This window comes from Mauremys reevesii, linkage group 2 (assembly GCF_016161935.1).
Source record: "Mauremys reevesii isolate NIE-2019 linkage group 2, ASM1616193v1, whole genome shotgun sequence".
Classification (NCBI taxonomy): Eukaryota; Metazoa; Chordata; order Testudines; family Geoemydidae; genus Mauremys; species Mauremys reevesii.
The window spans coordinates 147,806,409-147,817,556 of record NC_052624.1 but is presented as its reverse complement, the minus strand read 5'-3'; positions in this window follow the sequence as shown (position 1 = coordinate 147,817,556).

The window sequence follows — 11,148 nt, the reverse complement described above, 5'->3', positions numbered from 1 at the left end:
CTTGGAATCTACAAATCCCTGCCCTGAGAAACTTCTCATCTACAAAGACAGGAAGTGTTCTTTTCAGATGGGGGACTAAGCCAGAGAGAGTAAGTGACTTGCCCAGGATCAAGGCCCTGAGTTCAGGGCCCCATTGTGCCAGGTGCTGTACAGAGATAGTCCCTGCCCTACAGAGCTGGCCTAGGGGCAGAGTTAAGCTGTGGCTGGAGCCGGAGCTGGGCTGAGGGCAAAGCAGGGCTGGGTGCCGCTCCCTCCCTACCCCTACCTGCCGCGGAGCCTGGTCTGGGCCCTGGCACGTGTTCCCCCCCAAACGTTCTTCTGCACCCCCCCCTTGAGGGGCACGGCCCACAGTTTGGGGACAACTGATCTAGAGAGACAAAAACAACAAAAGGCAGGAGAGGAATAAGCACAGAAAATGAAGCTACCTGCCCAAGGTGACACAATCCATCAGTGGCGGAGCCAGGAATAGAACCTAAGTGTCCTGAGGCCCAGTCTCCTGCCTTAGCCACGAGACCACATTACCAACCCAGCAAGCTTTTTTTCTTCAAATATTATCTCCTCTCTGAAAGCGCTTCCCATCTGTTGAAGGTTGATTTTTTTTCCCCTTTTAAGCCCACTTAAATCATAACTTTAAATAGCCCTGCCACTGACTCAGGTTCAGTAGCTTAGACTTCAGCCCCCTGGAGTTTTAGTAGAGACAGAGCTGGGATAGCTGAAGGCACAGGGCACACTGCATCCGTCCCAGAGCAGTTCAGCATCTGAGAGTTTCTGAGGAACTGGGGGAATTGTATTCCAGAACCTCGAGCTAGCAGGCAGGGAATATGTTATGCAGGAAGCAGGGATTTTGGTGCATACGAGCAAGGAGGACCACTACTTAGGAGCATTCTTGCTTATTGAGAGCAACCTTATAACTCCCTAACAGGAAACAGACTAGTCACTGTGTGGGCCCATGGTGGCGAAGACGTCTACTCTACCAAGTGCCATTTAATCCTTAACAGGAGCTTTAACGCCTCCAAGACAGCGTCTCTTGTTCAAAAATCCAGCTCTGCACACTAAAGCACACGGCCCTGGAGCAGGGCTGTCCTAATAAGGAAACGGTCCGCCAGTGCAGCCAATCAAGCTCTCAGACTCGCCCGCACTTGGCATCCTGCAGCCGCTGGAATGGAATCCAGGCAAATGACACAGAGCAGGCCTCCAGCAGGAGGATGCTACGAGGAATCCCAAATATCTCACTGCACAGGAGGCTCCCGAAGTCCATAACTCGTCATTTTCTAGCTTCTCATCTTGGATGACAGAGCAATAAAGGCACCACCTAGTATCGGGCTTAGCTTCAATCAGAAGCACTGATAGTGACTGCTACTGTGTTACAGTAGAGGCAGTTGGCCAGTGGTCAGCTGGGAAGATGGGCAGATGAAACACGGAGAAAGGAGAATGCTTTTTGATTTCAAAAACTACTTGCCCCATACTAGGATATGAGGCAGCACCTCAATACATGGCCAAGGCAGTAATGTACTAGGGGGGGGAATGAATTTAAACTACCTGTGCATTCTGCAAAATGAAGCCAAACGAAAATTCTTGGGAAGGATGATCTTGTAATTAACAGACAGCATGTGAGAGACCTGGAAGGCAGCAAGGCTTAGTGGTTAGAGCACTGGAGTGGCACTCAAGAGACCTGGGGCTTTATTCCTGGCTCTGCCACAAGCTGGGTGACATTGGGCAAGTCACAGCCTCTTTCTGTGTCTCGGTTTCCCCATCTGTAAAACAGGGAGGATGATACTGAATTGCTTTGTAAAGTGCATTGAGCTCTAAACTAGGTGGTGTTATAATTCCCAGCTGCCCCACAGACTGAGAGATACTTGGATAAACCACTGCCTCAGAGCCTGACCTCTGTCATCTGTGCCAATACTTATGGATTATCCTCAAACGGTCACACGATGGTGGGAGCCAAGTACATTCTTAAACAGGTTCTATTAAATATTTAAGCTCCAATCACATGTATGGACTGGTACAAAACATACATTCTTCTTCGAGTGATTGCTCATATCCATTCCAGTTAGGTGTGCGTGCGCCGCGTGCACGTTCGTCGGAAGACTTTTACCCTAGCAACACTCAGTGGGTCGGCTGGGCGCCCCCTGGAGTGGCGCCACCATGGCCCCGGATATATACCCCAGCCGACCCTCCCACTCCTCAGTTCCTTCTTACCGCCCGTGTCGGTCGTTGGAACAGTGGAGTGCAGCTTAGCTGACCTCCACCTCCCTAGCATTCTCGTAGTTCTCGTTCTGTTTGTGTATATAGTTGTAGATATAGTTGAAATTTAGATAAGTGTAGTTAATTGTTAAGTTAGTAATTAGTAGGTTTAGTCGGGTTCGGGGCTTAGCCCCTCCCCGCACCCGGACCGGAGCACATGCCCGACTCCCCGGGGTTTAAGCCGTGCTCGGCTTGCCACAGGCCGATGCACCCACAGGGGATCCACACGACTCCTGTCTGAAGTGCCTCAGCGAGTCGCACTTAACAGCTAAGTGCCCAATTTGCAAGTCCTTTAAGCCACGCACTAAAAAGGAGCGGGACATTAGGCTTAAACAGCTCCTTATGGAGGTGGCTCTCACCCCTCCGTCCTCGGCACTGAGCGCGGCTCCATCGGACTCGAGGAGTGCCTCATCGGCACCAGGTCACACCGGTATGCCTAAGCCCTCTCGGCACCGGACATCGCCGGCACCAAAACCAGGCCTGAGGCGCTCGCTCTCACCGAGAGCAAAAAAGACTAAGACCCCTGCCGCACCGGCACCGTCCGATGCGTGGCACGAGGGCATGGCTCAGCTGCACCGCCCGGCGCCCGCTCCCGCCGTGGCACCTGCTAAGCCGGCGCCGTCGACCCCAGTCTGGCAAGGGCCGTCGAGTCCGGCACCCGTCTCCCCGGCACCCGCCGTGGTTGAGCTTGTCATACCATCCACGCCAGAGGTATGTGAAGCGGCTAAGGACCTGATCGCGCTGACGGACCCGGCACCGCCACCACCCCCGGTGCGGGTGATTCAATCAATTGGGAAGCCGGCCCTCATTCGTCCAGCTTCTATCAGCTCACCTGACCGGCACCGCTCTCGATCGCGGTCCCGCAGGCGATCTAGATCCCGGCATCGCTCTCGATCTTCACGCCGCTTGCAGTCCCGGCACTGCTCCATCACACGGCACCGGTCCAACTCGTGGCACCTTTCTACGTCCCGGTCGCCATCCTACGGCACCGATCACGGTCTAGGCACCGCTCACCTAGGAGCCGCTCACGGCGCCGCTATTCCAGGTCCCGGTCGACCTCCTGGCACCGGGCCGGTCGCAGGTCCCGGTCTCGATCTCGGCACCGAGATTCTTCACGGCACCGGTCCCCCTTCCGTAAGAACACCAGGTCTGTGGGGACATCCGCCCAAGGCTTCTCTGCTCCTCCATGGCCATCCAGGCATCCGTCGGTATCGTCCCAAGCGGGCAGTTACTACTCACAAGACCGCAATGCAGATGTGCCTGAGGGCCTGTCTCAAGAAGCCCATTCTCAAGTGCAGGGTGCTCAGCAGTGACCCTTTTGGACACCATGGGCGTACCATCAGGCCCAAGGTGCTCCTCTGGTTCCCTCACGTGCTGCCTCATCGGAGCACCGGGCCCCAGAGGCCACGGTTAGTCGTCCCCCACCAGCTGGCACAGACGACCAGTTGGCTCAAGCGTCCACCTCGCCGGCGCAGCTTGAGCAGGAACCACCACAGGACCAAGGGGAGGTACAGGACCCCCTTGTCCCCGGCATCTTGTTGTCCTCCTCGCCGGATGAGGCAGTGGCAGGCACATCAGCCTCAAGCCCGCCTCCAATAAACCTCACGGCGCACCAGGACCTCCTCAGGAGAGTTGCCCTCAATATAAATCTGCAGGTGGAGGAGGTCCCAGAGGTTGAGGATCCCGTCGTCAGCATCCTTACAGCTGATGCACCCACTAGGGTGGCTCTTCCCTTTATTAAGACTATACAAGCCAAGGCAGACACCTTGTGGCAGTCGCCAGCCTCCATTCTGCCAACGGCGAAGGGGGTCGAGCGTAAGTATATGGTACCATCCCGGGGGTACGAGTACCTGTATATACATCCTCCTCCTTCCTCCCTGGTGGTCCAGTCCGTCAATGAAAGGGAGCGTCATGGACAGCAAGCCCCGGCCCCAAAATCCAAAGAAGCCAGAAGGATGGACCTTCTAGGCCGGAAGGTGTATTCGGCGGGTGCCTTGCAACTCCAAGTAGCGAATCAGCAAGCTCTGCTGAGTCGCTACGACTATAACACCTGGGCAGAGATGAGCAAGTTCCAGGAGTTGCTTCCCCAAGACTCCCGCCAGGAATTCAAGGCCTTCCTGGAGGAAGGGAAAAAGGTGGCCAGAACCTCCCTGTAGGCCTCCCTGGATGCGGCGGACTCCGCAGCCAGAACCTTAGCGCCCGGTATCACCATGAGGCGTATTTCCTGGCTGCAGGCCTCCACTCTTCCGCCGGAACTCCAATATACCATCCAGGACTTACCCTTTGAGGGTAAGGGCCTATTTTCAGAGAAATCTGACCCTAGACTCCAGAGCTTAAAGGACAACAGGGTCACTATGCGGAACCTGGTCATGCATACCCCCGTGACCCAGCGTCGCACTTTCCGCCCCCAGACCTTCCGTCCGTACTCTGTGCCTAGGCAGAGGCAGGATTCTGGCAGGCGCCGAGGGCGCGGTGGCCGCAGACGATATTCTGGTCCTCAAACGGGTCAAAGCCACGGCCCCTCCAAGCCACAGGCAGGTCCGAAGTTGTCCTTTTGAAGATGCACCCGAGGACAGCATACCACTCCCCGTTCGGGATCCTTTCCCTCCCTTCTCCAACCGCCTCTCTTTTTTCCCTGCGTGGTCCCACCTGACTTCGGACATCTGGGTCCTGCGCACCGTGAAGCAAGGATACCACCTCCAATTTGCTTCAACCCCGCCTTACCCCCCCCCCCCAGTCCCTCTTCAGGGACCCCTCTCACGAGCAATTCCTCTTACAAGAGGTCCAAACGCTTCTCGACATCGGAGCAATAGAGGAGGTGCCAAGGAAGGAATGGGGCAAGGAGTTTTACTCCCGTTACTTCCTGATCCCCAAGTCAAAAGGGAGTCTCAGGCCTATCCTAGACCTACGGGGCCTCAACAAATTCCTGATAAAGTTAAAATTCCGGATGGTCTCCCTGGGGACCATTATCCCATCCTTGGATCCCGGAGACTGGTATGCTGCCCTCGACATGAAGGACGCTTACTTTCACATAGCCATTTTTCCTCCGCACAGGAGATGCCTCCGCTTTGTAGCGGACCATCGACATTTCCAATTTGCAGTCCTTCCCTTCGGCCTCTCCACAGCACCTTGAGAGTTCACGAAATGCATGGCGGTGGTCGCTGCCCACTCCGTCGTCAAGGGCTCCACTTGTACCCATACCTGGACAACTGGCTCATCAAGGGAGCCTCCCAGGAGCAAGTGAGGGTACATATACGAGTGGCAGAGGACCTGTTTACATGTTTCGGCCTACTGCTCAACGTGGACAAATCCACCCTGGTCCCCACTCAGAGGCTGGACTTTATAGGAGCTACCTTGGATTCCACTCTGGCCAAAGCCTGTCTGCCTCAGCCAAGATTCCTGGCAATGTCCGCGATCATCCGCAGTCTGCAGGCCTTTCCCATGACCTCGGTCCACACTTGCCTCGGTCTCCTAGGCCACATGGCGGCATGTACATACGTCACCAAATTCGCCAGGCTCTGCCTCCGCGCGCTTCAAACATGGCTCCATTCAGTGTACCGTCCGGGCAGAGATGTGATGGACACGTTAGTCACCATCCCGCCGAGTACACTGCGCTCCCTCGACTGGTGGCTGAACCCCTCCATGGCGTGTGCGGGGTTACCGTTCCACCCACCGCAGCCCACCCTGTCTCTGACGACAGATGCGTCATCCTTCGGCTGGGGAGCCCACCTCGGTCGCCTGCACACCCAAGGCCTGTGGTCATCAGAGGAGCTCTCCCTCCACATAAATGTCCGAGAGCTCAGAGCGGTTCGCCTGGCATGCCACGCATTCCGCAAGCTTCTGTACGGCCGTTGTGTCTCCGTGTTTACGGACAACACAACGGCCATGTATTACATAAATAAGCAGGGAGGGACCCGCTCTTCCCCTCTTTGCCTCGAAGCCATCAATCTATGGGAATTTTGCACAGCTCATGCGATACACCTGGTGGCATCCTTTCTCCTCGGAGTTCGGAACACTCTCGCGGATCGGCTGAGCAGATCCTTCCTGTGTCACGAGTGGTCCATAAGACCGGACATTATCCATGCAATCTTCCGCAAGTGGGGCTTTCCCCAGGTGGACCTATTCGTCTCTCGCGCTAACAGGAAGTGCCAAGTGTTCTGCTCGTTCCAGGGTCACTCACCAGGCTCGATCTTGGACGCATTCCTCATTCCATGGAAGCACCAGCTGCTTTATGCATTCCCCCCGTTCCTGCTGGTGCACAGGGTCCTATTAAAACTCCAGCAGGACAGGGCACATCTAGTACTGATTGCCCCAGCGTGGCCCAAGCAGCCCTGGTACACCACGCTCCTCAGCCTCTCCGTAGCCACACTGATCACCCTCCCCCTCTGCCTGGACCTTATAACCCAGGAGCACGGCAGTCTCCGTCACCCGGACCTTCCAGCCCTCCACCTCACGGCGTGGCTCCTGCATGGCTAGACACCTCGGAGTTGCGCTGTTCCGTCCCTGTGCAGCACGTTCTGCTCAGTAGTAGGAAACCTTCCACTCGGTCCACATATTCGGCCAAATGGAAGCATTTCTCAGCCTGGTGTGCGTCACAGGCTCTTACTCCTTCGGGGACCTCCATTCCAGTCATTCTGGACTACATCTGGCAGCTTAAGCAGCAGGGCCTTGCCATATCCTCCCTGAAAGTTCACTTGGCGGCCATATCTGCTTTCCATCCTGGAGAGGCTGGTCACTCTGAGTTCTCTCACCCGGTGGTCGCTAGGTTTAGGAAGGGACTGGAACGCCTCTACCCTCAAGTTAGTCGTCCTGCCCCCACCTGGGACCTCAACCTGGTATTAAACAAGCTTATGGGTCCCCCCTTCGAGCCGCTGGCAACCTGCTCTCTACTGTACCTATCATGGAAGACAGTTTTTCTGGTGGCCATCACTTCGGCCAGGCGGGTCTCCGAACTTCGAGCACTCACTGTAGACCCCCCTTACACTGTCTTTCATAAGGACAAGGTTCAGTTGCGGCCACATCGCGCCTTTCTCCCTAAGGTGGTTTCGGCCTTCCATACTAATCAGGACATCTTCCTCCCAGTTTTCTTCCCTAAACCTCATTCCTCCTCACGGGAACAGCGGTTGCACTCCTTAGATGTCCGCAGGGCGCTTGCATTTTATATTGACCGCACAAGGCCCTTCCGTAAATACCCCCAGCTTTTCATGGCAGTGGCGGACTGTATGAAAGGCCTCCCCGTCACAGCACAGAGGATTTCCTCTTGGCTAACAGCGTGCATACGCACATGCTATGACTTGGCCCATGTCCCAGCGGGCCACCTCACTGCCCATTCTACCAGGGCTCAGACTTCCTCTGCCGCGTTCCTAGCACACGTACCGATCCAGGAGATATGCCGTGCGGCGACCTGGTCTTCGGTCCACACGTTTGCTTCGCACTATGCTCTAGTCCAGCAATCTAGAGACGACGCGGCCTTCGGCTCGGCAGTTTTGCATTCCGCTACGTCTCTCTCCGACCCCACCGCCTAGGTAAGGCTTGGGAATCATCTAACTGGAATGGATATGAGCAATCACTCGAAGAAGAAAAGATGGTTACTCACCGTTATAACTGTTGTTCTTCGAGATGTGTTGCTCATATCCATTCCAGACCCGCCCTCCTTCCCCACTGTCGGAGTAGCCAGCAAGAAGGAATTGAGGAGTGGGAGGGTCGGCTGGGGTATATATCCGGGGCCATGGTGGCGCCACTCCAGGGGGCACCCAGCCGACCCACTGAGTGTTGCTAGGGTAAAAGTCTTCCGCTGAACGTGCATGCGGCGCGCGCACACCTAACTGGAATGGATATGAGCAACACATCTCGAAGAACAACAGTTACAACGGTGAGTAACCGTCTTATCTTTGCCCCAAATGCTCAGGGTTAAAGCTCAGGCCAGATCGGGACATGTTATGTTTGACGATACAGACAGCAACCATGATACCTTCATTAATTGGGGTGGGGTGGGGGAGCCCTCAAGAACAAAACTAAAGTCTGCCTAAGACAGCAAGCTGTGCACAATTATTCTAACACTCTGTGTCAACTCTGCCTCTCAGGACGGCAGCTGCCTTGAATGGACTGCTAGATAATTACAGGTGCAGTCCCCAGAATCCACAATCAACACCATCTCGGAGCTACACACACCAGGGGGAGGCCAGGCACAGTCCCAGAACAGAGCAGTGCGCTCAAAGCAAGTTAAGATGTGCCAAAGGTATCGTTTACCATGAAGTTGGGTGACCCTCTACCATGTCTAAAGTATTAACCCAAGAGTTAAAAAAATAAAATCCCGTATTAAGCCTCCCAAATCACTACAAAAAAAATCATAATTTTTAAGCCAATGCATTAGGGTTCTCTATTTGCCTTCTGGTTTATGAGCCTTTGCGGTGGACTTGGGTCACATTTTCAAGCTTTTCACCCAAACCTTAAAAACTTTACAATAAAAAAACCCCGTGCTTTAAAAAAAAAAAAAAAGGAAGCAAGCTGAGATTCTTATATATTCCCAGGAGTCCAGGAGCTGGGGCTCCGAGACACACACCAAACACTGGAAGACCGTTAAAAATCACAAGCCCTGCGTCACTGCAGTTTGCCTTTCAGGCCAGAGGAAAGTAAAAATTCAGAGCCAAACATCAGGTGTGGACCAGTGACATGGGCACCTCCGCATTTCTGTAAGCCACAGGATAAACAGAGCCGCTGGGAAAGGTAAGTGAGCCCAAACTAGAGGTCAGTCCAAAGCTCTTTTTTCAGGACTGGCCTTATCCTCACAAAAGGATTCCAAACAAGAGCAAAGCAACTCAGAACATTTGGTCCCAGCCACCAAGGCTTTTCCAGCTTACAGTAAAGTGGTATGAAAGCGCAGCAAAGAGTCCTGTGGCACCTTATAGACTAACATACGTTTGGGAGCATGAGTTTTCGTGGGTGAATGCCCACTTCGTCAGATGCATGTAGTGGAAATTTCCAGGGGCAGGTGTATATGTGTATATATATATATATATATATATATATGTGCAAGCAAGAAGCAGGCTAGAGATAACTAGGTTAGTTGAATCAGGGAGGATGAGGCCCTCTTCTAGCAGCTGAGGTGTGAAAACCAAGGGAGGAGAATCTGCTTTTGCTGGTCCTGTGATGGTGGCGCTGGTGTAAATATGTGGGCAGAGTTTGAACTCCATTGGCCATCACGTACAGTCCCCAACTAAAACCCCTCCAACGCATCATCAGGGATCTACAACCCATCCTGGAGAATGATCCCTCACTTTCACAGGCCTTGGGTGGCAGGCCAGTCCTCACCCACAGACAACCTGCCAACCTGAAGCATATTCTCACCAGTAACTGCACACCGCACCATAGTAACTCTAACTCAGGAACCAATCCATGCAACAAACCTTGATGCCAACTCTGCCCACATATCTACACCAGCAACACCATCACAGAACCTAACCAGATCAGCCACACCACCACCGGTTCATTCACCTGCACGTCCACCAATGTAATATATGCCATCATATGCCAACAATGCCCCTCTGCTATGTACATCGGCCAAACTGGACAGTCTCTACGGAAAAGGATAAATGGACACAAATCAGATATTAGGAATGGCAATATACAAAAACCTGTAGGAGAACACTTCAACCTCCCTGGCCACACAATAGCAGATCTTAAGGTGGCCATCCTGCAGCAAAAAAACTTCAGGACCAGATTTCAAAGAGAAACTGCTGAGCTTCAGTTCATCTGCAAATTTGACACTATCAGCTCAGGATTAAACAAAGACTGTGAACGGCTTGCCAACTACAAAAGCAGTTTCTCCTCCCTTGGTGTTCACACCTCAACTGCTAGAAGAGGGCCTCATCCTCCTTGATTGAACTAACCTAGTTATCTCTAGCCTGCTTCTTGCTTGCTTATATATACCTGCCCCTGGAAATTTCCACTACATGCATCCGACGAAGTGGGTATTCACCCACGAAAGCTCATGCTCCAATACATCTGTTAGTCTATAAGGTGCCACAGGACTCTTTGCTGCTTTTACAGATCCAGACTAACACGGCTCCCCTCTGATACTTGGTATGAAAGAGGACATCTCCTCTTGTGGGACTGCCCCTCCAGGTCTTTCCTCAACCTTCCTCTTCCAAAGACTGAACCAGGAGCATTCCTTTATGTAGTCTCCAAGGTAGTCACAGTGTGGTCAGCTGACCACACTATCACGTGACCTGTCTGGAGACTAAACTCCCAGTAACATTCTATGCCCCTGTGAAGGTACATCTACACTGCAAAACAGCTGCGTTTAACTTGGGTGAGCTCTCTACGGTTACAATAGCCGCGAAGACGCGACAACTCGGCTGTTAACTCAGGTTAGCAGCCCGAGTTCAACCCCAGGTTGCCCTGTAGGCTTTAACCCAGGCTGCTAACTAGAGTGAAAAGCCAAACTGAGTCACCGTGTCTTCACTGCTGTTGTACCCCGAGTTAAGAACAGGCTCTTTTGCAGTGTAGACGCACCCTGACAGATGTGAGGGCAGTGCCCTGTTACAGTCCTGCCCCGCTCTAATGCGACCATGTAGGAGTGGAAAGCTTTAACCTAGCACTTAGGGACGGGGGAAAGGACTGGTTACAGCAGTCAAGTCTCCAAAACTCAGACACTATAAGAGGTCAGACCAGAGCACCATAATGGTCCCTTAGTCTACATCTCTCCACAGCCAGATTAAGTTTATCTCAGGCATTCAAGTCGTTTTCAGCCAGTGAGGGCAGCAGCACTGCAGACTCATCTCAGCTGTGGGTGTGTAAACCTGAAAGGAAACCCACAGGGCTCAGACAGAAGCAAAGACAGGGCCCCTCCATCCCCGGCTGATTTCCCTTCCCCTCTTTGGAGAGGTATTGAAAAGATCA